The sequence below is a fragment of the Macrobrachium rosenbergii genome, chromosome 41 (assembly GCF_040412425.1).
Source record: "Macrobrachium rosenbergii isolate ZJJX-2024 chromosome 41, ASM4041242v1, whole genome shotgun sequence".
NCBI classification, from domain to species: Eukaryota; Metazoa; Arthropoda; class Malacostraca; order Decapoda; family Palaemonidae; genus Macrobrachium; species Macrobrachium rosenbergii.
This window is the reverse complement of record NC_089781.1, coordinates 2,501,850-2,528,543: the sequence shown is the minus strand read 5'-3', so window position 1 is coordinate 2,528,543 and position 26,694 is coordinate 2,501,850. Positions and strand designations below refer to the sequence as shown.

General features: G+C 38.4%; 1 long non-coding RNA gene across 3 annotated transcripts; it reads right to left on the bottom strand.

Moving 5' to 3' along the window:
- Positions 1-273: 273 nt before the first annotated feature.
- Positions 274-25,713, bottom strand: LOC136826579 (uncharacterized). Of its 3 annotated transcripts, none has more exons than XR_010849655.1 (7): positions 25,634-25,713; positions 11,977-12,135; positions 7,103-7,235; positions 5,557-6,316; positions 5,269-5,410; positions 2,991-3,088; positions 274-1,402 (listed from the first exon to the last, which is right to left on the bottom strand). It is a non-coding gene; the product is annotated as an uncharacterized lncRNA (long non-coding RNA). The 3 variants fall into 3 exon arrangements; XR_010849653.1 differs by lacking the exon at positions 274-1,402 and adding an exon at positions 2,713-2,824; XR_010849654.1 differs by lacking the exon at positions 274-1,402 and adding an exon at positions 2,713-2,824 and having other exon boundaries at positions 5,868-6,316.
- Positions 25,714-26,694: the final 981 nt, after the last annotated feature.

Below are 26,694 nucleotides of genomic sequence, written 5' to 3'. Positions count from 1 at the left end.
GCTCGTGGACGCCATGCCCTCTGGTGCCGGCTCGTGGACGCCATGCCCTCTGGTGCCGGCTCGTGGACGCCATGCCCTCTGGTGCCGGCTCGTGGACGCCATGCCCTCTGGTGCCGGCTCGTGGACGCCCTGCCCTCTGGTGCCGGCTCGTGGACGCCCTGCCCTCTGGTGCCGGCTCGTGGACGCCATGCCCTCTGGTGCCGGCTCGTGGACGCCGTGCCGGCTCGTGGATGCCATGCCCTCTGGTGCCGGCTCTCCAATAGCATCCTCAGTCCTGTGCCGGCTCTCCAATAGCATCCTCACTCTTGTGCCAACTTTTTGACAGCATCCTCCCTTCAAAAGTATTCAGCTTGGTATCAGCAGCCTCTGTCATGCTGGCTCTTCAACGGCATCCTATATTCCAACAGCATCTGCCTTTTCGTCATTGTCCTCTGTCACTGGGTCTTTGAAGGCCTCTTCAACTAATTCTTCGACAGCATCCAGTTTTTGAACATGTCTGCCTGTTTTACATTTTCTTCTCATACTGGGTGTTTGCAGGCATCCTCTCTCTCTTTTGATGCAACTTTGAAAGGTTACACCTCTATGACAACTTCCCCTCTCATGCTGGCTATTTGACTGCATCCAGTTTCCCCACAGAGTTTGCCTCTTCTACAGTATCCTCTTGTGCCACAACTTTTACAGCTTGACCCTCTTTGACAGCTTCCTGACAGTTCTTCAACTGCATCCATGGCATCCTTTCTTATATGTCAGTCCTTTCCTAAAGTTTGGTGCTTAGAGGCATTGTCTCTCATAATGGCTTTTTGACTGTATTCAGTTTTTCAACAATGTCTGTCTGACATTATCCTTAAGTGCAGGGTCTTTGCATGCATCCTCTCTTAGATATCGCTACTTCAGCAGCATGCATCTCTTTGAGGGCTTCCTTTCTCATGACACTTCGACTACATATTATGACATCCTCTCTTGTGCTGGTGGCTTGTGCAGAAGTCTGAAATAGTTCAGCTCTTCGACAGCATCCTTTCTCATGTCAGTTCCTTGTGCAGAACCTTTTGAAGTGTTCAGCTTTTTGACTCTAGTCATGGCTCTTCTATTGCAGCCAGTTTTCCAACAAAGTTCGCCTCTTCCACAGTACTCTCTTGCTGGGTCTTCTTGTGACACTACTTTGACTGTGAACAGCTTCCTCTCTCATCAAGGGTCTACAACTGCATCAAGTTCCAAATGTCTGCCTATTTGACATTATCCTCTCTCATGCTGCCTCTTGGACAGCTTTCTCTCCCTCGGGCCGGCGCTTGGACGGCATCCTCTCCCGTGCCAGAGGTTGGACGGCCGGTGATTGGACAGCATTCTCTCCTGTGCCAGTGCTTGGGCAGCTTCCTTTCCCATGCTTCACCAGATCTAAGAAGTCCTTGACCAAAAGTAAATTCAACAGAATTAAATTAAAGAATATACGTAGTTGTCCAAAAAGATGCATGGCCTTAAAGTCATTAACTTCTTTAGGGGATTTGCATTATCTTGGTCACAAACATTTGTCAGTTTTTTTTCATTAAAACAATGTTACTGTATAGAGTTTCTATAAAAATTTTTGCCCGATTTACAAGTTAGAAAAAAATTGCGTGTTAATAAGGTCTTTTATATATTTTCTCACAATGGAGTACAATGTTGAATTCAAAATTATTTGAGAATAAAGTTTCCATATCACTTTCTTTGTTTCTTTCTAAATCTTCACCATAAACCTTTATGGACAGAGTCAACAGACAATAAAACTTAAGAGGGTTCCAAAGGGAAATCACCCTGCAAAAAGAGAAGTTATAAAAGAAAAGGTGATAAATGAATTTGATGGAATAGAAAATTAAGCTAAAATACCTGAAATTCAGGTGATGCCTAGAGAGAGTACGAACGTGTTAGTTCCTCACTTTAATATTTGGAGATAAGGGGATTCTACTGGTGCACTAGGAAAACTATTCCACACTTACTGAATGGTATTAAACCTGATGTTAGAAAACCTCTCACTGTTCATAGCAGCAGCCTGCATACTGTTGCAAGCAAAAACAGTCAGGTTAGTAAAGGATGTTTATCGTCGTAGTACAATTTATGTAACAAACAAAAACTCACTTTATGTCTATGCCGATGACATACCTCTCTCCAAGACTTTGAGAGGAGAGTACATACATACAAGAGAACCACACTGATAAACACCAAACAGAGAAGAAGAAAAAGAATTGGAACACTTGATACAGTAACTGCATCTCAAAACATTCTTAAAAATTTCTGCTAAATACCACCAACTTTTCGAGAACAGGAAGCAATATTATATATGCCTCTCAGAAGTAATCTTCTGATCAAAAGTTACACCTTAAACTTTCACCAGCATTAAAATGTACCATTTAATGTAAATAAGGGTTCAATGGCAGAATGTCCTAGATCGACTTAATGTAATTCGAGTTTAAGGAGGGTTAAACTTCATCTAGAAAGCCTAATCCACTCAAGATAATGTGCCAGATCTCTATTCAAGGATTCTACAGCCACAGACCTAAGGCACAGAGAATGAAAAACAGACCTTGCCACATGTCACTAGTATAGATAACACAGAGCAAAGGTCCAAGAACACTACCTTGAACACCTGAAATAATATTACTAAAGCTACTATACTGGCCATTCAACACCAACCGACTGGGTTCAGCCTATTAGAAATTAATTTGAAATAATAATAAAAGCTCCACATATTACCAACAATCTTATCTTGTAGCGCTTCATGATTTACGTGGTTAAAGGCTGCACTGAAATCTACACCAACTATGCTTGTCTCTGCACCCTCGTCAAGAGCACTCTGCAGATGGTAGATTTGTCAATGAGTGTATCACAAGTAGCAAGGCCTTTATGAAACCAAAACTGTAACACTGGTAGCAGGTTATTATCCTCAGTAAACCTATAAAGATTTTTAGGAGCAGCTTTTCAAAAGCCTTAGATAAAAGCAGGGGTAATTAAAATCTTACCATATTCGGAGGGGCATGAGGACAGTCTTAGTTCTTCAGGTAAAGTAGCTATGTTGGCCTTTCTCCAAACAGCAGGAAAACTCGGAAGTCCAACTAACCTGAAAATAATAGTAATCTGTAATCTTAGGAACAATAATACCAGCAGTCTTTTGAAAAAAAAAAAAAAAGTGGGAAAGATGCTGTTAGGGTCTATGCCACCATAACTAACATCCCAGAAACCAAGCTTTGAATTCTCTGGACCTAAAGTCTATTGAACACAACTTAGGCTCTGGAAAGCATGACTGGGGCAACATCACAGACCCCGCCACTCTGCTCACAAAAAACTAGAGCCAAAAGTTCTGCCTTCTGTTTATTTAGGGCAATATACAGCAGGCCTGGGATTTAAAATATACCTTTCTAGAAAAACTAATATCAGGAACAACCTGATGCATCTCCACATTAACCTTAATCAAACAGTGATTAGATGAACCCACCAGCAAACCTATCCACGGGTACAATCCCTGTTATATCTGTGAATACAAGGTCAAGATGGTTGTCAGACTGAAGGGCGAGTTCATTTATTAACTGTTCACAACCACAAACAGAGGATAAATCTAGAGCAGGAACCCCATGATTAGCTGAAGAAGTACCTGAGATCAGCCATTTGGTGTGAGAAGCGTTGTAGTCACCAACAAAAAACAAGCCATGGAGTCAACGTCCTGAACTGCTGCCATTTTGGTAAGAAAACAGCCATATACAGAGTCATCTAAATCTGGGCTCCCATAGCTAGCAAAAACCCTGAGATCAGCCATTTGGTGTGAGAAGCATTGTAATCACCAACAAAAATGAAAAAAGCCATGGAGTCAACTTCCTGAACTGCTGCCATTTTGGTAAGAAAACAGCCATATATAGAGTCATCTAAATCTGGGCTCCCATAGCTAGCAAAAACAAAGTTTCATTTGTCTTCCACAGGTTTTAACCATTTGTGTTTCATGACATCCACACTCATACAGTGGTCTACGAGCTGTGAAGCAACCCTCCCTAATATGCAGAGCCATTCCACAGTCCCTTGGAATGGCTTCTTAAACCCTAGAATCAACCGTTCTGAAATATGTCGCAAATCAAATCAGACACAAAAATTTCAGAACAAAAGAGTTTATCAGAACTTACAGCAGCAACATCCAAGTGATTTTTATTCTTATATAATCCACGAGCATTGCTATACAAAATCCAATATTACTGCGATTGGTCCTGTGAACCAGGAGTAAGTTCAGTATTGCCAGACAGAGGCAACAACGTATAAAACAAGCATAAAGGAAGTTTTGAAAATTTAATAACAATACCAGAAACAACTTATACATGTAAAATCAATACTGAGAAGTGAATGCCCATAAAGACAAAATTATTGCTGGAATGAAACTGGTCAACTGGGAGGAGAAGGCACATCCAGCGAGGACAAACATATCTTCAGATTTACCAGACATTGAAGGATGGACGTTAATGGCGGTTTGAAAATGAATTCATCCGTAAAGATAGAGAAAAGGAAAATTTAAGGGCAAGGCAACCTGTTGCTAAACCACCAGGCATTTTCGGCCCTTTTACTAAGCCTGCCCTGCACACCATTTGAAAAACAAGAGGAGGAGGGCACTGAAAGAAAAGTGTGCCTAAATGTACCTCCAAGCAAGGGAATATCCAAGACAGTGGAGGACCCCGGTACAAAGACTATGGCACTGTCCAAGATTGAAGATCAGTGGTTTATTTCAGAGTGGCATTCTCCTAGAAGAGATACCTACCAGGCTAGTCTATTCTACAAAAAGAAAAGACTGATCAAAAATGGTAAGAAGTGTACGGTGTTCTGTGTTGTCAAGCGTGTCAACAGTTAAAGATATGTAATGAATAGGCTACTAGAGACTATTCTGAGTTGGTGTAGGCAGGAAGAAGTTCTTTTACTGATCATCATTAGTCCTCAGATTATTCAATACCCTGTTATGTTTATGTACAATGCCTCACATAAACACATAATATTCAATAAGTAATGAAGGTACTTCTACATTACTCGTCTCGAAGGAGACATTTTCTACACTTGCCATAATACTTCGAATTTGATACAGCACAGTGTGATAATTGGTTCACAATCATGATTAATAAATTCGTCAATTTTATGCTTTGAAGTAAATCTCTAAATGCAGATGCATGCTTTAACTTTAAAAAAGTATTTCGGTTGAGATACAGCTTTTATTAAGTAGAGTAAATCATCACATCATCACCCACTGTCATTAAGAAACTTCTTCATACTTACGAAGTCAATTAAACACATGTGTTGTTAACTGCATAATAGGCTTCGTTAAAGGGTTTTCAGTATCAGGTCTTCAATCGACTCTTCTTCCATCACCCCACGAATATGAAGATAGCTTTGGAAATATTTTTGCACGATTGTCGGTCTAAAATACATAAAAATAAAAGGGGTTACTTTTTAGAAATCTTAGAAGAACATTCACAGGGGAGTGTTTCAATGCACAACCACACTTGTTGTACATCAATTTCGCATTGATATTATTATAGCCGTAAGGAATTTTGCTTCACTCACCCTGTCCTTAGTTAGACAGGAGCTCCCAAATTTAACGAAAAGCAGGAAATAAGGTTAGCAAAGGTCACTGATAGCACTAATTAATTGCGTACTGCTTCATACACCTTAACTGCAAAACAGTTATATCATTATCCTTTAAAAAAACACACTAAGGAATTCTCTAAACAAAACACCGAGTTGCCGGTGACTAAACTACAATGGACAAATGAAAAGGAGTCTCCTTGATTAAGAAAGTGAGCAAGTAAGAAAGATTTCAAAAACAATATGGAATACAGATGGATTGGATGCATAAGCAAAGCCTTAACTTATACTTAGTAATGGTCCCATGTTGATCATCCGAAACTGGTCCAGCTTCTAATTCTCGTGTAATATTAATGGAAAGCATTCGCAGCGAATTTTAAAAGCGTCATCACCACCAACAATGCAGATTATGTCTTCCAAAATTAATGCAGCTACAACAATGCGCCTGCAAATTTTTCCCCACCATCAAATTTGCGGCTTTTGCGGTTCATTCAAAACTTGTTGATTAGCGCAGAAAAATAGAAAGTTTTCAGTCTCAAAAGCACTGTATCATTAATTTCAGTACTTAAGGAGCCTATCTAACATTACGTCCTTTTTTTCATCCTTATGAGAGTCCTGTTGCCTTGAGTCCTCTCATTTTTTTTTAATTAAAAACATTTCTTCATGTTGACTAAATTTAATGGCAGCAGCTTATGACAAGTCTGACATCATTTTGTCATACCCAAGTCGAAACCTCTACCTGCAAATGAAGGCTGAAATTAAATAAAATACGCAAAACATAAGATCAAATGTGCTGGAAAAGAATGACTAGCTTTTGTCCTTACAGGCACGAATTCAATAGGGTTTTTTAAACTTTAAAGTTTTTTCTGCAACTAGGGTAAACCTAGTACAAGAGACCCTCGTATTTCATTAGTGATCGGTCCTTAACATAATTTGTTTCAAGCGTTTTACAAATCTGCTATAATGATACAACTAGCGCCCCTCCCCACCATAAGCCCCCTCCCCACCATAAGCCACACCTCTTCAAATACTGCAACGGCGTCAATGACCCAGGGCATCACAACACCAGATAACCTCAGTTAATTACTTACTCAAGTAAGGCAAGGATCTCTATACCTACTTACTTTCAAATGTCTTGATTCTGATTAACATACTACAGTATAGGTAAAAAAAAAATCGTCTAACCTATCCAATATCAACAAGACCCAAGTTAAACTAAACATTCATGATGTATAAATATCTATGATAAATAAATATGTAAGCAACAAATTTATTAAAATCCGAAGAATAAAGTAATGTTTTCAAAAACATCTTTGAGGTTCCATAAGACGGTTCACTCGAAAGTTATGGGCCATTGGATCGATTTTCTTAAGGACAATATAACTTAAAAAATTTTTAAAGCTTTTTGTCCACAAATATTTCTATGAACCATAATTCATTATAAGCATAACGTTATGTCACTAATTTCAGATATAAATGTATTAGGAAAAGGAACAACAATAACTTTTGATTTTCTAATAAATACCAGCGCCAGTCCTCAGAATTCCTCTGTAAACAATCTTAGTGGCGTTCCTCTTCTGCAGGTAAGAAGGAACTTGGAAAAAGCTGTAGTTTTCACCTTGCGAATCCGTAACATGATGGTACAGCATTAGAGAGACCTGAAAAAAGACCCAAATTATCATAACTTTTACTGCTCAACGGAGGCTGCGGAACGACTGGCAGAATCAGAGCCAAAGATCAGAGGAATAGGCGATAAAATCACCATAAACAGAAACGTATCTTGAAATTCAAAATATAACGTTGTAGACAACAGATCAACGATTCACTAATCTGCAGAGGCAGCTGTCGTCAGAATCTCAATAAACTATCAAAAGGCATTGGAGATAGTAGCATCTCTCTATCTACAGTATATATCTATCTATCAGCCTATGACTCTCCGACCGGCCAATGAAGAATTAGAGGAATTTATTTCTGGTGATAGAAATTCATTTCTCTTCATAATGTGGTTCGGATTCCATAATAAGCTGTAGGTCCCGTTGCTAGGTAACCAGTTGGTTCTTAGCCACGTAAAATAAATCTAATCCTTCGGGCCAGCCCTGGGAGAGCTGTTAATCAGCTCAGTGGTCTGGCTAACTAAGGTATACTTACTTTGGATATCAATCTATGTATACATATACAGATAGTATATTTAGGTCATGACATTTCTAAAGAGAGTGAATGATGATAAAGTTAGGGCAATTGTAGAGTTTACCACTCACAAGACTAAGAAACAGATTCGGTCTTTTTTAGGGATGGCCGGATTTTTCCGTAGATTTGTGAAGGGCTTTTCTGTTCTGGCATCCCCTTTGACAGATGTTCCGAGGGATGATGTGCAGTTTATATGGGGAGATGGACAGCAAGTAGCTTTTCAAAAAATTAAGGATGCCCTTGTAAATCCCCCAGTATTGAAGTTTCCTGATTTGGAACGTCCTTTCACGTTGGTAACAGATGCTAGTTATGATGGTATAGGGGCATGCCTTATGCAGAAGTTCGATGGAAGACTCCATCCGACTGCATTTTACAGTAGGAAGTTTAAGACACGAGGTAGTAATGAACGGTTATGGTCGGTAGTAGACAATGAGGCCTTTGTCGTGGTCTCGTCTCTAAATCACTTTAAAATGTTGCTTTTGGGTAATCAAGCAGAGGTTCTGAAGGATCATAAGCCTTAGTTGGATCTTTTTAATAAACCGGATCTTTCTCCAAAAAGAGCCCGGTGATACTTGACAATCAGAGATTTTGATGCTGAGCTAAGTATATAGAGGATAGGCAGAATGTCGTAGCAGACGCCCTTAGTAGAAGTTTTTCTGACGAGGAAGGTACTCATGTATGTCACGTATCGGGATATTAGTTTAGTAGAAGCGAAGCAAGATGAAGATGAAATTCTGAGAGACGCAAAGACGTTTCTTAGAGGGGAATTAGTTAGGATGGGTTATAAGCTGCCTTTTGCAGGCTTGAATTAAAGGGTAATTTGTTAGTTAGGAAGATTAAATACAGACTGAGAAATAGTGAAGATGAGGGGGTTACGACGCAAATAGTCGTTCCTACGGGTTTAGTACCTACGGTGTTAGATACTGTTCACAGTACGTCTGGCAGTCCGCATTTGGGGATTGAGAAAACTTATCAAAATGTACGGGGACAATTTTTTTTCGGAAGAATATGCTTAGTTCGGTAGAAGACTTTGTGAGAAGTTGTTCAGTTTGTAATGCATGTAAGCCGTGGGTCGTTTCTTGTAAATTGGGTTCATTCCCGATTCCTACCAGACCTGGTGAGCAATTTCTGTGAATCTAGTTATGGCCACAGGCACCTGTTGGTGGTTGTTGACTAATTAACTAGGTTCGTAGAGATTTTCCCGTTGAAGCATAAAACAGCGGAAGAAGTGGCAATCGCATTCTTTAATGGGTATATTTGCCGGTACGGGGCACCAGAGGTTCTGATTACAGATAGTGGGCGTGAATTTATCAATCGGACAATGCAATGTCTGGCGGACGTATTGGGCATTAAGAAAGTTAATATTATCCCGCACAGACCGGAAGCGAATGGCCTGTGTGAACGAGCAAATAGGAAAGTCATTGAAGCTCTTCGGATGACTGTGGGAGGTAGTGATCCAAATGGGGATCGATACCTTCCACAGGTCCAACACAGTGTTAACATTATGTCAAGCGATACCACTGGAATGTCTCCCAATGAGGAGCTGTTTGGTTACCCAGCGCGGGGTGCGTTCGATTTGTTGCCCAGTCCATCAGGGGACGATACGATCAAGTCGGTTGTGGGTACCGCGAAAGAGAGATAAACGCGCCCTGCTAGGAATCTTGAAAACGAGACACATGGTAGATGGGAGCAACGCAAAGCCAGATAGAGTTAAAGTGGCTGTTGGAGATGTGAAGATAAATGTCAGGAATCAGTTGAACTATAAGCTGGGTCCCAAGTTTGAAAGGCCTTTCTGCGTTGTAGAAACAAAGAAGGGAAATAGGTTTTTTGTTCTGGATGAAAGCACGGGTGTGTCTCGGTTGACACATATCTAAAATTAAAACGACGGGATAATGGGAATCGTATGGGTTAATTCATGGGTTGTGATGTGGTTATGATCATTTCGTTTTTTTCCTTTTTTTCTCTCTGTTTTTTAATGGGTTTTAAATGGGCGTAACTTGTGGTAGTTTTTTCCTTTAACTAGGAGGACGTTAGTCCTTAGAGTTATACAAATCTTTAATTGTCCGAGTTCAGTTTTTGCTCTTACAGTATGTGTTGCATTACTTACAGTAGTTAAAATTATGTGCTGGATACCGTAGAGTTTTATAGATATGAACTTTTTTTTTTTTTTTTTTTTTTGATGGATCGCATCTGCGGTCAGGGACTTCATTGTTCGCATTTGGCGTTAGGGATTTGTTGTTTAGAGTTAATGGTTCGCTTTCACATGACTTTGAGTTGTGACATCGGCTAATTTCGTAGTGAGGTTAGGCCTGTGTGTTATGTAAGAATATTATGATGTAAAGTTTTCGTCCGACGCAATATCTTTGAATATAGAGTTACAGAATAAGGGTTTGTTACTTATGATTTTGTTTTTGGTTGGGTAATTAGTATATCGGACGGACTTTGTCTAATCTGTTACAGGTTTAGATGAATCAGTGGGGTTTGGAATAGGATTAGGAAGACTTTAATATGGCTTCCAAGTTTGGGTATTTGGATTTTTCAGTTCTCTTTTTGCATTAAGAGGGCTGCGCCGTTGGTGTAGTTATGATCATAGGAGCGATTGCCATTATGTCAACTGCTATTTTGCTGAAGAATTGACCAGGTTTCGACAGTATTTGCTAACCAGGGTAAAACTTTGATGACTTGACGAGATATGTTACCTCTCAGATGTTTAGGATTGACTTTAATGAATTCAGTATATCGGCAGGTTTCTCGGGTATTTTTTTTTACTGGGTAGAATTTTTATGAATAGTATCTTAAAGTTAGTGTACCTGGGGTTGATTGTGGAAGTTCCAGTTAGCAACTTGTAATTGTTTCACATTTTTAACATATGGCCTTTTGCCCTAGTAGTTTTAATACTTCAGTAATAATATGGCATAGAAAATAGACTAGTTACTTTTTGGGTTGACTGTCGATATGACCGATTTACGTAAGACACCACTTCCTCGCAGCAGAGCTGTTCGGAATGTCTTCTATGAGCCTCAACTTTACAAGTTAGATATGGGAGCCGTCTACGATACGCTTGCAGGTTGCTACGCCTGCGCTTTCGTGAGAAGATCCAGGGTTTTGGAGAGATATCGAGCAGGATGTCTATAAATCGCCGTCGTTGCTGGGAGACATCTGTTTGGCCCAAAGGATTCGTGGGCGCCGCATTCAACATAGGCTTGTGCAGTCGCAAGCCATTCAACATAGTTTGGATCGCCAGGAATCTAGGACGCAAAGGAAACCGTGGGCTTGCACAGTCACAGGGATGACGCCGTCCGCCCGCCACTGACCAGACCCTACAGGGGGCCCTTCCGCGTGCTGGAGAGGAACAACAAGGCGTTCCTGCTCACCCTTCACGGGAAGAACGACTGGGTGTCGGTGGACCGCATCAAGCCCGCCCTCCTGGAGGAGGACACAGATGTCACCACACCGCACCCTCCACCTGGACAGTCGTCGCTGCAGCCGGCCCCCCGTAGGAAGCGGGCACGCGCCGCCCCCGGAAGCACCCGCTCACACCCGCAGCCAACCGCCCCCACACACAGGGAGTTTCCCCGATGTCCTCACTTAGCCGCGGCACCCTTCAGCGCCCCAGCAGATACGCCGACTAATCAGACGTTACCCAGGTTGGGGGGGTCTCTGCTGAGCGAGTTTTCTATGGTGACGTCCCATTTTCTTTGCCTCTACAATTCGTCACACCTGGCGTGACGGGTCACGCAGATCCAATCATTTAAAGTATGTATATAATTATTCACCTGTCTCCAATTTGTATATCATGTATTCTTTCGCAGGCATCAGATTGTATTAAACTCCATTCCTGTCCATTTGTACAATTCAAAGTGTATTCGTTCACTGTATTTATTGTTAATTATTATCGACCTCAGGTCACCCTTGCTCTCATTGTATTCCGCGGCGTGACGTCAGTCTGCCGCTATATAAACCGCCTGGGTCACCAATAAAGCAGCAGTAAATTTTTCCTGCTCGTTTCTTTTGCACCTCTTAAAGAATATACGGTATTATAACTACTTATTTATTTTGCTTCAGGTGTGCAAGGCCAGATGATATTACTTTATGGACATAGTGATCAAAATATGGATATCAGAAAGGTTCTATTCAATTACATAAAATCTTGAAAAACACACACATTCAAAATAAATAAAAAAAAAAAACGTGCTAAGAAAAGTTACTGACTTTTCGGGCGTTTATCATATCAAATAGAACCACCTGTAGCAGCTGCACTGTGGGAAAGATCTCTTGAACCCAAAACAGATAAGACCGGACGATTTCGAACTGTCAATATCCACCTTTGGCGATTTCGGCCTTCCGATCTCGTGTGCAGCATATCTGGAACTTGTGCAGAAGTTAATAACTAACAACACATATAGGTATTAATTATGAATAGCGAAAAGATAATGAAATACTGGTTAAGAGTTCGTTATCAGCAACAGCAAACTTCCATGACAAACAGGGAATTTTATGATAATTTACATCCAAAAAAAACCCTCCAAAAAAAATTTTCATAAATTTGAGGGATAGGTTTAAATATTTGGCAAATCTCATTTTGCAAGAGATAAAAGGAGTTTCAATAATGATAAAATATTGAGCAAAGAGCAGTTCATTATAACGAGTTGTTCTTGACTGCCACTGACAGCCTTCATCGAGATATCGTTCACCACTAGCTGAAGTAATTCGTAAGATTTAGCTCTTAAATGATAACAATCACCACAGTGAATGCTCAGCAACTCAAAACCAGGCGTTAAACTGGAGGAATTTAAATAGTTATCACTGTTTCGTATCGTTAAAACACTTAGAAAACTTCTTGGAAATGGCAAACGGCCGTCTCCTGCAACTGTGCTATGCGGCCACTCCAAAAAGTATTACGATGCGGCCAGAGGTACAATGCTACATAAATGTGACCCACATCTCAAGTGCTTTTTGTTGAGAATTAAGGCTGTCCAAACCTGAATTTGTACCCGTTGCCAGGCTAAGAACCCTCCACTCCACTCCAGCCACTGATACTGGTTATTAGCCTAATACCCTCCAGCCACTGATACTGGTTATTAGCCTAATACCCTCCAGCCACTGATACTGGTTATTAGCCTAATACCCTCCAGCCACTGATACTGGTTATTAGCCTAAAAAAAAAAAATTAGTCAAAACGGCAAATTATAAATTATAAATGTAAAACTCCAAATCAGCCTTTAAATAATTATTCATAGACTGCAAACTCTTCCCGCAGGATCTGAAGAGGCTTCTACTCCAGAAGAAAAGCCTGCAAACCCTCCACTTCAGTAAAAGGAAATCATAATAACGATCTCAATACTAACATCTGTAACATATCAGATTACCCACAATTATCACAAACCCATCCTATTACTCCTTTGGCAGGTAAAGATAATCAAAATAATTAGACTGACCACGATGACAAAGTCATTCCTAACAATGAAAACCTAAACGCAACTGCGGTTCGAAAGGTACACATACTAATCCAAATGTGTCCTGTCATGAAATGATAAACAAGCATAACTCGGCAACACCTCTGGAGTACGACCTGGATAATTTGGAAGATATTGAAACTGACACTTTTAATATAACGAGTCAACAGGAAATGACAGAGCAAAGGAATATGGAATTAGATGACATCTAAGAGCAAACCACGAGAAAATAATGCAATGAACGTCCTTGCTTTAGTTGAGCCTGCTGAACCGGTTCAACCTACTACCTCAACTCCTGCTTCACCATTTGACACGGCGACACACAAAATGATCGATATGATATGACTATTGTTGCCTCGGTGTATGAACCAGGTGTCGAAGACACCTTCTGATCTTGTTGCGACGTGCAGCCAGGTAATAGGAAAGGTAAGAATGTTGGTGACATTCATGACAATGCCATAAACTTATATAGCGAAAAAGAATACGTTCAAACTGGCAGACCTTAAAATTTTAGTGCAAGAAGCATTGAACAATGTCACGGCGGAAAACTGGAAGAATGCAGCGGAGCACGTAGAGAAAATTCAAAAAGAGGATGTCCGGCAAGATGTGGCTGTAGACAAGTTGGTTGACAGTTTTGTCATCAACATAGCTGATAGCTCTGATGACGAGCTTTTTGAATAAATTATATATAAAAAAGAGAGGATTAGGCCTACAGGGGAAACCTCTCCTCTCGGAAAAAAAACGCACCTTGACTTTTACCTCAGTGGTGGTGTGGAAAAAAAGTTTGATTGAAAAAAAAAAATAGTCTTTTAAAACTTAAGATGCTCGTCACTCCTCCTTATAGATAATATATAGGAGACAAAGAAGTTTATTTTAATTCGTAATTCGAAAAATGAACAAGAAATATATCACCTATTTCTATAGCATTAATTAAATACTTTTAAGTATCTAATTGTGTAAAATGATAAATGTACATCTATCTACAAGTACTGACAAAACAGATAAGGTGATCATATGTAAAAAAAAAAAAAAAAAAAAAAAAAAAAAAGAGAGAGAGAGAGAGAGAGAGAGAGAGAGAGAGAGAGAGAGAGAGAGAGAGAGAGAGAGAGAGAGAGAGAGAGAGAGAGAGCAGGGCGGAGTAGGAAGGAGATTAAAGTACCTGGAAATCAAAAGCGCCAAAAATCTTATAAGTATAGCCTCAGGGTTTGTCTCGAAGACATTTAAAGGTCTGTCACACGCGTGTAAGTTGCCTGTTTTCGTAAAACTGGCAGCAGGGCAGATCTTTCAAAGCCTCGCCAGAGAGATCTATTCGTCGCGGCAAGAGTATAGATGACGTGGTAGAAGGGATGTCTACTGAATGAACTTGGAATCTTAAACTGAAAAAGACTGGTAAAACGAATTTAACAAAATGAGGGAATTTAACACAGACAAAAAAAGAAGAAGTAAACAGTTAAAATTATTGTCACTCATGACATACCATAAGATTGATGTGATGTTACTACAAGAACATAATGTGAAATCTGGAAATGTTATACAAAGCTTTTTGCTACATTATAATATTGTGTTTAATCCATGGTTACAGTTGAAAGGAGGCACTATGATGTTAATTTCATATATAATATATAAGAATATCAAAATAATCAGTAGTGAAGTTGATCCAGTGGGTCGAATAATTAGTGTGCGGGTGAGCAATATGATATAATTTTTCCCGTAGTAAATGTTTATACCCCATTGGTGCAAGTGGCACAAGAGGAAGAAAACCCTTTTCTACAAACGAGGGAATATATTACCTGAAGCACAGAATAGATGTCTTAATTTTGGGTGGAGACTTCAATTGTATAACCACTGAAAGGAACAGTAGTTAAGAAAAAACAGAGGAGTTCCAGAATACACCTTTATAGGAGATGGCTATGGACCCTGTTAAACTATTTAACAAGACATGTTCTGTAAATATGATTCCCATTTCATACTCCGGCCATTCCATGGTTCGTGTGGAAATAGTGTTGAAATTTCTCCTTCGGAAGTGATTATTGTTAGTTAAACACAAAGAGTGCTAAACTCGCAAGGTGTAAAAGAAGTTTTTAATGAATTCTGGCAAAATTTGAAATTAGAGATGGGGAATCATGATAGAATTTTGATTTGGCTAGAACGTGTAAAGCAGAACGGTAAAGATTGGTTCAAGAGGTTATCCAAACGTAGTAGCGAGTGCTATGGTCTTCTAAATCTCCTTCAAGAACACAAAGGCAATTGTACCATGGGCATGATGGAAATGTTAGTGAATAAGACAAATTACAACTGTTAGAGGCAAAAATAGAGGTTCTGAAGGATGAAATTTTAGTTGTAAAAATTCGGGCCAGACTTCGGGAACTAGTACTAGGTGAAAAAGCATCGCCTTTCTATTAAGGAAAGAAAACGTAAACCACAACAAGAAGTGTTAAACAAGGCAAGAATTAAGCCCGAGATACTACCGATTCTCCATGCTTAACAGATAAAACATGTAGCGGAATATTTTAGAAATTTAGAGTTCAGTGGAAGACGAAAGAGAAATTATTTCTGGAAAGACATCCCCGAGGTGATCGATGAAAATAAAAGTAAATTATTATCGGAAAATTTGGAAGAGCAGGTGGTAAGAAAAGCAGTCTTTCTATGAAAAACAATAAGTCCCCGGGAAAAGATGGTTTACCTGATGAATTTTATAAAACCTTTTGGAATGTAATAAAGAATGAGGTAATTAAAGTCATACAATATATGATGCACAATGAAGATGTGTCAGGTTCACAAAATTTAAGAATAAAATTGATGGCGAAAACAGGAGACCTATTACACTGCTGAATGTGGAATATAAAATTTTAGCCAAAATCATATAAAATAGGATTCAACTAGTATTAGATAAAGTGATTTAAACTTATAATTACTGTGTGTGCAATGAAAAATCAATTATAGTATGTAATACAATGAGAGATGTGTTTTATTATGCTAATGACAAAGGTGCAGATTCTGCATTAAGAAGTCTGGATTTTGCAAAGCCTTTTGATAGTGTCAATGTAAAATTTATATTAAGCGTAACGGAAACGTTTGCGTTTCCCTTTGAGTTTATACAATTAATCCTGCCATCTTTAAGGATTATAAGGCAGTTATTATATTAATGGTTATCTTACTGCAGACTTTAGTATAAGTAGATCAGTAAGGCAAGGTTTTCCTTTGGCAAAGATTTGTTCTGTATTTCTCAGGAACCTCTTATAAAGAGTATTCCAAAATGATGTGCAAATAAAAGGAGGGAATTTGCCAAATAAACTATATTTGAAAATAATAGGTCACGCAGATGATTCACATGTATTTGAGATTGCAGTAATGTCTTAAAATTATACAAAAATTTAAGTATACTTCTGGTGTTTTATTAAACATAAGAAAGACTGCAATTATGGGTTTGAACTCGTGGTCACACAGGAACAACTGGCCAGTGACACGGATACAAACGGTCCCTTTCTTAAAAGTACAAGGAATTTGTCACTTTAATAATTTCCAACGTTCCTGTGAAAAGAATTGGGAAAACTTATTGGAGAAAGATCAGCAATCGGTTTGTTCAATGCTAAGAGTTTATCTTTATTCCAAAAAAGCTATAATTATTGATAACCTAGTTTCAAAAAATAAATCTGGTACATAACTAGCATAATTCCCCCACTGCAAAATGATACCAAAATTGATGCAATTGTTTTTCATTATATTCGGAATGGAATGTATCACCCAATAAGGAGAACGACACGTCTGGAGAGAATGGTAGGAGGTATTGGAGTAACAAATGTCTTCAAGTCTTGAACATTCCTTTGCAAAACAGCTTTAACCTCATATACACAATATACTGGCATAACTCGATATTATTTTAGTATAAGTGAGTTATTTAATTGATAGTGAACAAAAGAGCGAGATGGCCCATCACACGAAAGAGGCAAGGTTTCCATTCATAACATCAAAAGAAAATTTATGAAATTTTGATGCCAAAAACATCTGCAGTAGAAATGGAATATCCTTTACATGATAGAAATGAAATTTGGGAAGTGTTAACATACCATTTCTTTTTAGTTTTGGGAAAGATTCCTCTACAGATACCTGCAAGGATTATTAACAACTAAACCTAAATTATTCACACTAAAATTAAGGGATAACGTTGAATGTCCACGCTGTGACTGTACTGAACATTTACTTCATGTCTTTTATGTCTGCAGTTATGCTCAACCTTTGGACTCACACTTGAGCACACTTGATATGAATTGTGTTGAATTGATAAGAAAAGATAATGCTCGACTTTCACTGCAATACTAAAAAGGCTAAAAATTGTGTTACTCTTAATATTTGATTACTTACAATTTGGTAAGTACGAAACAGTGAAATTCCTATCCAGGTATTGTTAATGAGAAGTAGAAATAAAAATGGGTGATTCGGAGACGTCTATTGTCAAAATATAAGGAAAGGTTGAAAAACTTTCTCCCACTAAGGTATATTATTTGTGGATTCTGAAGTAAATAATTTGGAAGCTGAAGTGTGTTTGAATAAGTTTCATCTAAAGTGAGTTCAAATAGTATATCATGTAAAATTTCTGAAGTAAATAAATTTGAAGATGAAGTGTGTTTTGAATGCGTTTTATTTTATTACACGAATTCAAACACTCGGGTGAAGGTACTGGTGTTGATACTTAAGTTAGCAGAGTTTAAATTTGTGAACAAACAGTACGGATATTAGACTTTGATATGTACCGATATTGTACATTTATTGTAATTAAAGTTTGTTGCTCATTATATTATGTGTAAGGATATGTAACAATTAGGTATCTGGACACAATGTTAATTTTGAAAGACGAGTCTGGGTTTAAAAAATGAATGTTTGACTTTTGTAACTGAATTATAATCATAATTTGTCTATACTTTGCCAAAATGTATCTAAATAATGTTACATAATTTGTAATCATATTTTCTTGAAAAATAAGAGAAAATCATTTACATTGCAGAAGGAGCCAAAACTTACCACTCATTAACATTTATCTTCTTTATAATCAACAATAAAGAAATATTACAATTCTACTGACGGATTTCTGGAATAAGTACCATTCAGGTCTTAATATAGAAGTGCGCCAGTTCGCAAGGCAGAAATCCTATGCAAAAGTACTGCAAAGTAATATTGTAAAAATGCCTTTTGGCAGCAGCATAACAATATGAAGAAAACGACTGCGTATTAGAACAAAAACACTGCAGGTCAAAGGAAGAGAGAACTACTCTTCTGAGATTAATCTGAACCAGGCTTCCTGTCAGTGACAAAACCTCGCAACATTAGTACGTTGGTGCTTGTGATCAGGACCCACTGCTTGTGATATACTATAACCGCCCTACCTCGCCTACTTTTGAACTAGAATAAAAAAATGAAAGCTAAGAAGATTGAGGGAAGGGGGACAAGGTACCATGTTCAAACCCCTCGTCTTTCTCACAGTCATTGTCATATATCACACAAAGTAAATTCAATCAACTTTACACATTCCTCACACCGCTGACTAGCCATACAACTCTTTCCATAATACCAACCGTCACAATACATCTCATTTCCAAAGTTCTGACTCTGTTTCATATTCACAATCAAAGTTGTTTTTAAATATTCACCTGGCATTACTGTAGTTGCCAAATTATCTGTAAAACTTACAGATGCCATTCTTAATCTACTCGACAATTCTAATTAAAGCTTATTAAACTTACGTTAAACATCCCTATAATTTTTCCTTTGCTATTACAGAAGATCATACACATGGGGTATCCCTGCTTTTCGGACCTATCACCAAGAAAATACTGATAGGATACTATGGATACGCACGACAGTTGTTTTAAGATTCTACAAGCGTTGGACAGCACCCCACAACTATATAAAATTCAACGGGTAATCCACCAATTCTTGGATATTCACCAGTTTTCATAACGTAAATAACCTCCCAACCACAACTCCTCAACTTCCCAGCTAACATTTTGTTTTTATTTTTCTCTGATGAAATTTCCTAACTGATATAGAAATTCACATTGCTTCCTACAGTCTATAATCTTTGTTTTTCAAGTAATTATTCCATACACAAGCAATGGAAACTACTTGTATCGCTTTCGTATCTATTTAAATCATCCCAGTTCTTTTCTGTACTATGCGGTCTGACAATTTTTAACCAGCAAGCAGAGACAGATCTTAGCCTTTCATTTACTCGTCAAATCTCCTTTTACGTGAATCCCATCACAAATCTCCGCCTCTTCGATTCTCATTCTCTCAAGACATGCGTTTCTTCCACAAGCACCGGAAATAGGATGAAGGCAACTTATTCTCTAATTTAAAAAGGACCTACAGGTAAAGTGCACCGTATTTGATCTCCAAGTGCTTTCTTGGCTTTCACCATTCTAAAACTGTGCTTTCTTTTAATTTGCTTCCCTACCAATGAAGTTATGTTACCGTAGTACGCGACAAATTTTGACTAGCTTCCAACATCCTTCACCTATTTTAAATCGGTTATTCAACAAATTAGTTTTTATGACTGATTACAGCAGACTAGTGAAACAAGGTTGTTTGCAATATGTTAAAAGCCTTCAGCATAAAAGTCTGTCTGATCGAGAACGGTTGGCCCCCTTTTTTTGCAGTTAATGCATCACTATTTCTAAACGTCACTAACCGATCTTTTTCATTCTCTGATATGATTCATATACATTAACTAGAAATTACCATCCACAAAATTGCATTACATTAATAATGCACTCTCACATACATTTCCTTAAATGAACCTTCACTCAACATTTTATTTGACAGTGTTGCAGTTCCTTCTTTCAAAAGCAGAAGTTGGAAAGACGCTGAAAAAATACATTTACTTTGGCACCTTAACAATATTCTAGACATGTTCTCGAGTAACTATGATATCTAACTTACGACTCAACAAGAAATTTAATCACCCTCAGTTGTTCGCACTGCACAAACCATTAACATTTAGAGCTCACTACGATTAAAGTAAAGAATATGCTTAAAAAAAAGGTGGGGGCCGTAGCCCTTATCAGTTTTCAGTCGTTATTGTAGTTCCAAATCTAAAAGTTTGGTCGTCATCAGCGTCTTCCATTTCATTCGAACAATTGTCTATTTATGGTCCTCTTAGACTTACGGAAAGTGTTAGTTTGACACTTGCGTAATCACTTATGCTTGCTTGCCATTTGCCTCTCCCTACCCTTCTCCACTTATTTCTTATGATCTTCGTTCTTTGATCTCTAGTTTTTCGTCATTGTTTACCGACTTGAATTTCATTGCTAACTTCTTTACCAACCACCAGGACTAATAACTTTCATTGTTCCCCTAATTTTCACTTTTTCCTCCAGTATACATTTTTGTTTAAGTTCCTTGTTCGTTGGCACTTGTCTCATATTCTGCCTCTTTACTCATTGGGGTAGTTTCTCATTCCCACAATTTACTTGCTGCTGTCACTTCGGTTACTGTTTTCATCTGGCTCTTAATTTTCTTTTGTCTAGGTCCATAACTGCATTGTTATCGAGGTTTCAGTTTCATTCCTTCTTTTTGATTATTTTCATGAGAAGAATCTTTACTCTGTATATTCATCCTTCTCTAATTATACATATTGGTTTTACGCTAGATATCCTATTTTATTAAAGTGCAGTATGTACGCTTCAGTCTATTGTACGAAATAAACGATATAAAACCCTAATTTTTAGTGGGATTCTGCCTTCATTTTCCTCTGACAGTACTTGTCCCACTCAGTAACCCTTTAGGTGTGACGCATGTACAGTTTCACACAAAAAAAATTAATAAATAAAACAGCAACCTACACCAGGATTATGCTGAGAAGGAGGAGACTTATCAGGCTCAATCTAGACAAGTGTAGAATTACTCCATTCAGAATGAGTAATATTGCACCATGGTTTCTTTGCAAACATGCTAAGGTATCTGTGTGAGAAAATGTACATAAATATAAAGTGGTCGTGAACGGTGTAATTAATGCTTTAATGATCAAAAAAAAAACATCCTTGAAGCTTCTATTGTAAGGGTCAATAAATTTCTTTCTGGCACAATGGACAAACGCATACGAGCTGAATGAGGAATGAGATCTAGATCTTGTGAGTAGCCACTTTGCAGCAGAAAGTACCACGTCACACTTCGATATGACCAATATTTTCACCTTCATTGACTCCTGAGTTAACTCTTCGAAGTGAGCCAAGAGTGGATAAGGAAGACCAAGAAGTAATCGGCAAAATTGCCGTAATGAGAATAAAGCGGCCAATTCTCTGAAGCTGAAAGGTGTTACAGAAAACGGACTGGTCACGAAAGTAGTCACTAATCGGTAAGCTAAGAGCAGCAGCTGATGAATATCAAAATCCTACCGAAGAGTTTTATCACACTGACTGACAAAGGGAAAAACTGTAATGAAGTGTAGACAAAGGCATCGAAAATTTAATCGGTGAGCGTGGTACAGGCCATTTACGCGGAAAATGAAACTTCAGCAGGGAAAGCGCAGGACAGTGCAACAGGAGCAGATCAGGCAATGGAGATTATTAGGATAGGGCAGACCAGTAGGTTCTGGAGAAGAAAAGTCCGCTACCTCGGTGAGGAAAGTCCTCATTGTCGTTCCTTTCCTCATTCAAACTCTAATTATTTGTTCGTTCTTCTTTCAAGCGCTGCAAACAATTCAACAGAGTATAGGATGCAGTGGTTGAACGGAATTCTTATGTACATTATAAAAAACAATTGAGTTATGAGTAGTCCTGGGTAGCTGGGAATATTGGGTAATTAGTACGAAGAGATCTCTGGTTTTTGCCAGCCACCACCTGGGGTTATCTCCCAAGAAAAATGGACTTAAAAAAAAAAAGATGAATACCCGATACAAAAAATTTCCTTTGTATACTGTACGAAATTCTTCCAAGCTATACCCTGTTCATTTCCTGCCAGTAGTGTAGCCTTAAAATAACACTCACCGACCCTAACAAAAGCCACATACAACATTTTCATCTTCAAAAGATGAAATAAAATTGCAAACCATGATTAAAAACAAAAATTTTAAATTTCACCTCTTAAAACTATGCATTTCATGACCAGTTCCTAGTCGGCTACAACTTGAACCGTTTGTGACAATGTACGCAAGAACGAGTTGCACACACTGTATATGCATTTTGTATACATGTGTATGCACTCACTCTCATAAGAGAGAGAGAGAGAGAGAGAGAGAGAGAGAGAGAGAGAGAGAGAGAGAGAGAGAGAGAGATAGAATCACTTTACTGCTTTCATGAGATTTATGTGAAACAGCTTCAGGTGGGCAAAGCCGATTTCTATCGTTCAGTTCGATATCTCAAGTTTCCGAATTCTACACCACTGCAAAGTTAGGTCTTTATATTTCTTGAAACTAAGTAATAACTAACGTACAAAGACTATATTTGTTTTATCATTACTATAGTTCTAAAGTTAAAATTTTACACAGAAATATTTCGGCGAAAATATCTTCTGGAGTTAAAGGAGGAGTCTCACAATTAATGTCTGAGGTTTTCTGTTGTATAGGACAGTAAAAAGCTGCTCCCCGTTTACTCTCTGCGCCACCTTACAAATCATTAAATATATCATCCTATTAATGGTGAACTGCAAGTACCTTTTGTGTTGAAAGTCCAGAACACAGAACCTCAATTGTTGATTTTTCTTGATCAGCTTTCTGGGCAATGAATATCATGAAAAATGTAATCGGAAAATTTAACAAATTCTAGTCTTAGTGTTAAATTCTCAGTGTTAAATTCTCAGCAAGGAGTTACAAGTGCACTGGATTCAAACAGCTTATATGTATAACAAGTTACTTGTGCAGAGATCATGTATTTATATTATTTACTTTATTGTCATTCACATTCAGCTGGAAGAAGCACACCAATACGACCGCTATCCTAACTCGAGAGTTCCCGTAGGAATAAGCAACTAGGATGAGAAAACTAATTCTGTAAGTTAAGCAGGTCCAACAGGAGAGAGAGAGAGAGAGAGAGAGAGAGAGAGAGAGAGAGAGAGAGAGAGAGAGAGAGAGAGAGAGAGAGAGAGAGAGAGATTGCTTTCACGAAATTTTAAGCAGTTTGACAGCTTAAGTTGAATTGAATATAGAATTTAGGCTAAAGGCAAAGCACTGGGACCTATGGAGTCATCAGCGCTGAAAAGGAAATTGGCAGTAAAAGGTTTGAAAGGTTTAACAGGAGGAAAACCTCGCAGTTGCACTGTGAATCAAAATCACAATGAAGTCAAGTCTTGGTTGGGGGGCGGGGTTTGCAAAGAAAGTAGTCCTAGCTGGCGTACTACAGGGGAAACTAAGTGTCTCATGCTGCACTTCAGGATCCCGATAAGACATTGAAAGCGCTCTCATGGGCCCTTCAGAAATTTCTTCACTACTGAACAAAGCTAAATGGTTCATCATGCAATGCTAGCTAAACAATAAGGCATATCTCTCGTTTACAGATTTAATCTTCGAGTTCGTTACATGGGAGGAAGCCAACTTCAAAGGTAGCCGAGGTTTCAAGAACTACTCTCTAAGACTTCCTTTTCCTACCTCTAACAAAGAACCATTCACTCCAAGACTCTCTAGACCTCCGGCAAGAAATTTAGCCCCGTAGGGAGGCAGTGCGTCAGTGCACCTCATGTGGTGCACTGTAAGCTTTACTGAAGGTTCTTTGCGGCATGTCTTCGGCCCATATCTGCAACCCCTTTCGTTCCTTTTACTGTACCTACTTTCATGTTCTCTTTCTTCCATCTTACTTTCCAGCCTCTCCTGACAATTGATTCATAGTGCAACTGAAAGGTTTTCCTCCTGTTAACACCTTTCAAACCTTTTACTACCAATTTCCGTTTCAGCACTGAATGACTTCACAGGTCCCAGTGCTTGGCTTTTGGCCTTAATTCTGTACCCAGTTCAAGAAATTCAGTCATACTGTATCTTTTACTAAAAAGTCAACTGGCTCTCCTTGAATTAAAAGGTTTGTTAACTACCATGAATCCGAAAATATATTTAATCCTTGCAACGAGTGATTTTCATGAGAAAATATAACCGCCTGAATGCAAAACTGGAATACTATTGAGGCAGGAACCGTGGGTGGAAAACGTACGATAGCGATAAAGAGAGCAACTGCTTTTTGGGGGAGAGCGTGATTAGAACGTCTTCAAGAGATCCCAGTCATCGTTACTTCAGCAGGAAAACTGAGAAATTAATTCACTGGCCTGAATTTTTCTTGTATTCTTTTTAAGAAAATCCCTCAACTTTCCAGATTACGACAGACTTGAATATTCATTTCATCATAAAAAAGTCCACTAATAGAAATGACAAAGCGCGTCTAACTAAACGGCAAAGGCAAGTAAACAACTTTACGTTAAAAAAACATCAAATTTGGCACACAAAAGGACGCCATTTACAATATAACCCACATCAGGAGTGGAAGCCACATTGCACAATGCCACACTTTTGATATGAGAATGAGAGAAAACTGACACATGTTAATGGTTATTAACTCCAACTACGCTCAGGTCATTAATTAATGAGCCAATGAACATAAACGCATTAATCCATACTTTTCTTTCATTTTTTATCTTAAGACTGTGAAGCTTCTATAATACCGTTCTTGCCGTTATTACATTCTACTGTACCCATTATAATTTAAAACAGGATGATTTTCTAAGCCTAGGCCTCACCATTGAAACCTATCCATTCATTCAGTAATGAGCAGTTGTCTGGTCTGGAACACATTTAAAGTAAACGCCAACTGCCAACATCTGTTCCTTTGCATCCTACAATCAGCTAGGAATACTGGATAGAATTATCCACAATTTTACCAGTTTTTTAGTGGATAGCCCTTGAATATTTTTCGATAAACCCACTCACACATTTGCTTGCATAAAATTTTCATAACGAGAGGACTTTAAGTACAACAATTTCAAAAGAAAAAATAGCTGATTGTTTCCCCTAGAGCTCATCTTGTGGGGTTTGTTGATTTGACATCTTGAGATAAAAAAAAAAAACTCCGAGGTTTAACACATCAATGTCTGTCTGTAGTGGTAGACAACAGAGGAAATCCAGTGTGCGCGCGCGTTTTCGGAAGGGGGTGGGGGAGAAAAAACGAGCCAAAAGCAATGGCGAATACATTCACGACACGGGAGCAAAAAATGAAAACTTCCATCATGATAAAAATATGTGCGGGTGCCTACATGTTACATCCTAACCAAACATCGCCCAGGTGGTGTCGATGTACGCCAGCCTTCTTTACATTAAACTTCCTAAAGTATTTCGGATCTTCGACAGATTACGAAGACACCCTTTGCACTCATTAACCTATGCTACAAATTCTATCTTCTAACAAAAACTGAACATTGCTAGGCATATTACGTACAAGTCTTACCAACTTATTTTCGACAAGCAGAAGTGAATGCCGATGTTCCTTATCGGTGACAAAAATCCATTTACGTATGTCACTGCGTCTACAACTGAACTGAAGAGGAAAACCTTATGTCTTAAAGAAATCACCTCATTTAACTGGTCACCGGAGCACAGCCAAAAGGCGCGTGCGCAAGATTTTTACGAAAAACAACTGGCGGTACCCTTTGAACGGTTTCAGAAAATTTCTGAGCTTTCTCACATCATCCCGCGTAAACCTCGTTTATCAACGACTTACTCTTTTTATTCCTGATTGAAAAACACGGGAATTATCGTTCGCCAAATATTCTATTTGATTTGATTTATGAAATTTACGCTGTAAGGCCAACCGCTGGGGCACTTCCGGTCATCCAGTCCCTAAAACAGTGAAAAGAGGTAGACGGGCTGGTTGAATGACAAGATAAAGAGAGCCATAAAATAAAGATGAATATAAAGATCTAAAGCCTTGGACAGAAGGATTTTAGAAGGGAAGCGGGAATGTAGATAGAGCAAAAAAAGTTAGAAAGCGGGTGCAGCTAAGGACCGAAAGGACACTGCAAAACTGGTAAAGCCTATAGTGCACCATGTGAGGTGCACTGACGTCACCAACCCTCTTGCGCAGCCATGGCTAAAATTTTCCTAATTGGAATTTATCACTTCATCTTTAACTGTGACAAGCACATATCATAAGTTACAGGTTTAGTGATGAAATCAAGTATGGAAACAACAATGTAAATATTTCGAGTTTTTTTATGACATTAAATGATTAGCAAGAGGCAAGATAAAATGTCCAAACTATGAATTTCTTCGAAATCCGTTAATTCATTGTCTCTACTTAATATTAAAAATTGAAACTGCAATATAAAGAAGCATTATAGCCTTTAAGACAAAGACATATAAAGTAACACTTTTCAAAGAATATATGAAACCCAAACTTTAACACTAACAGTTAAACATTTTTTTGAAATGTTTTTGTGAATGTCCAAATTATAAACGACAACCAATGTTAAGCTTTGGAAACAAATCAGTTAAAGTTTGCCAGATTTT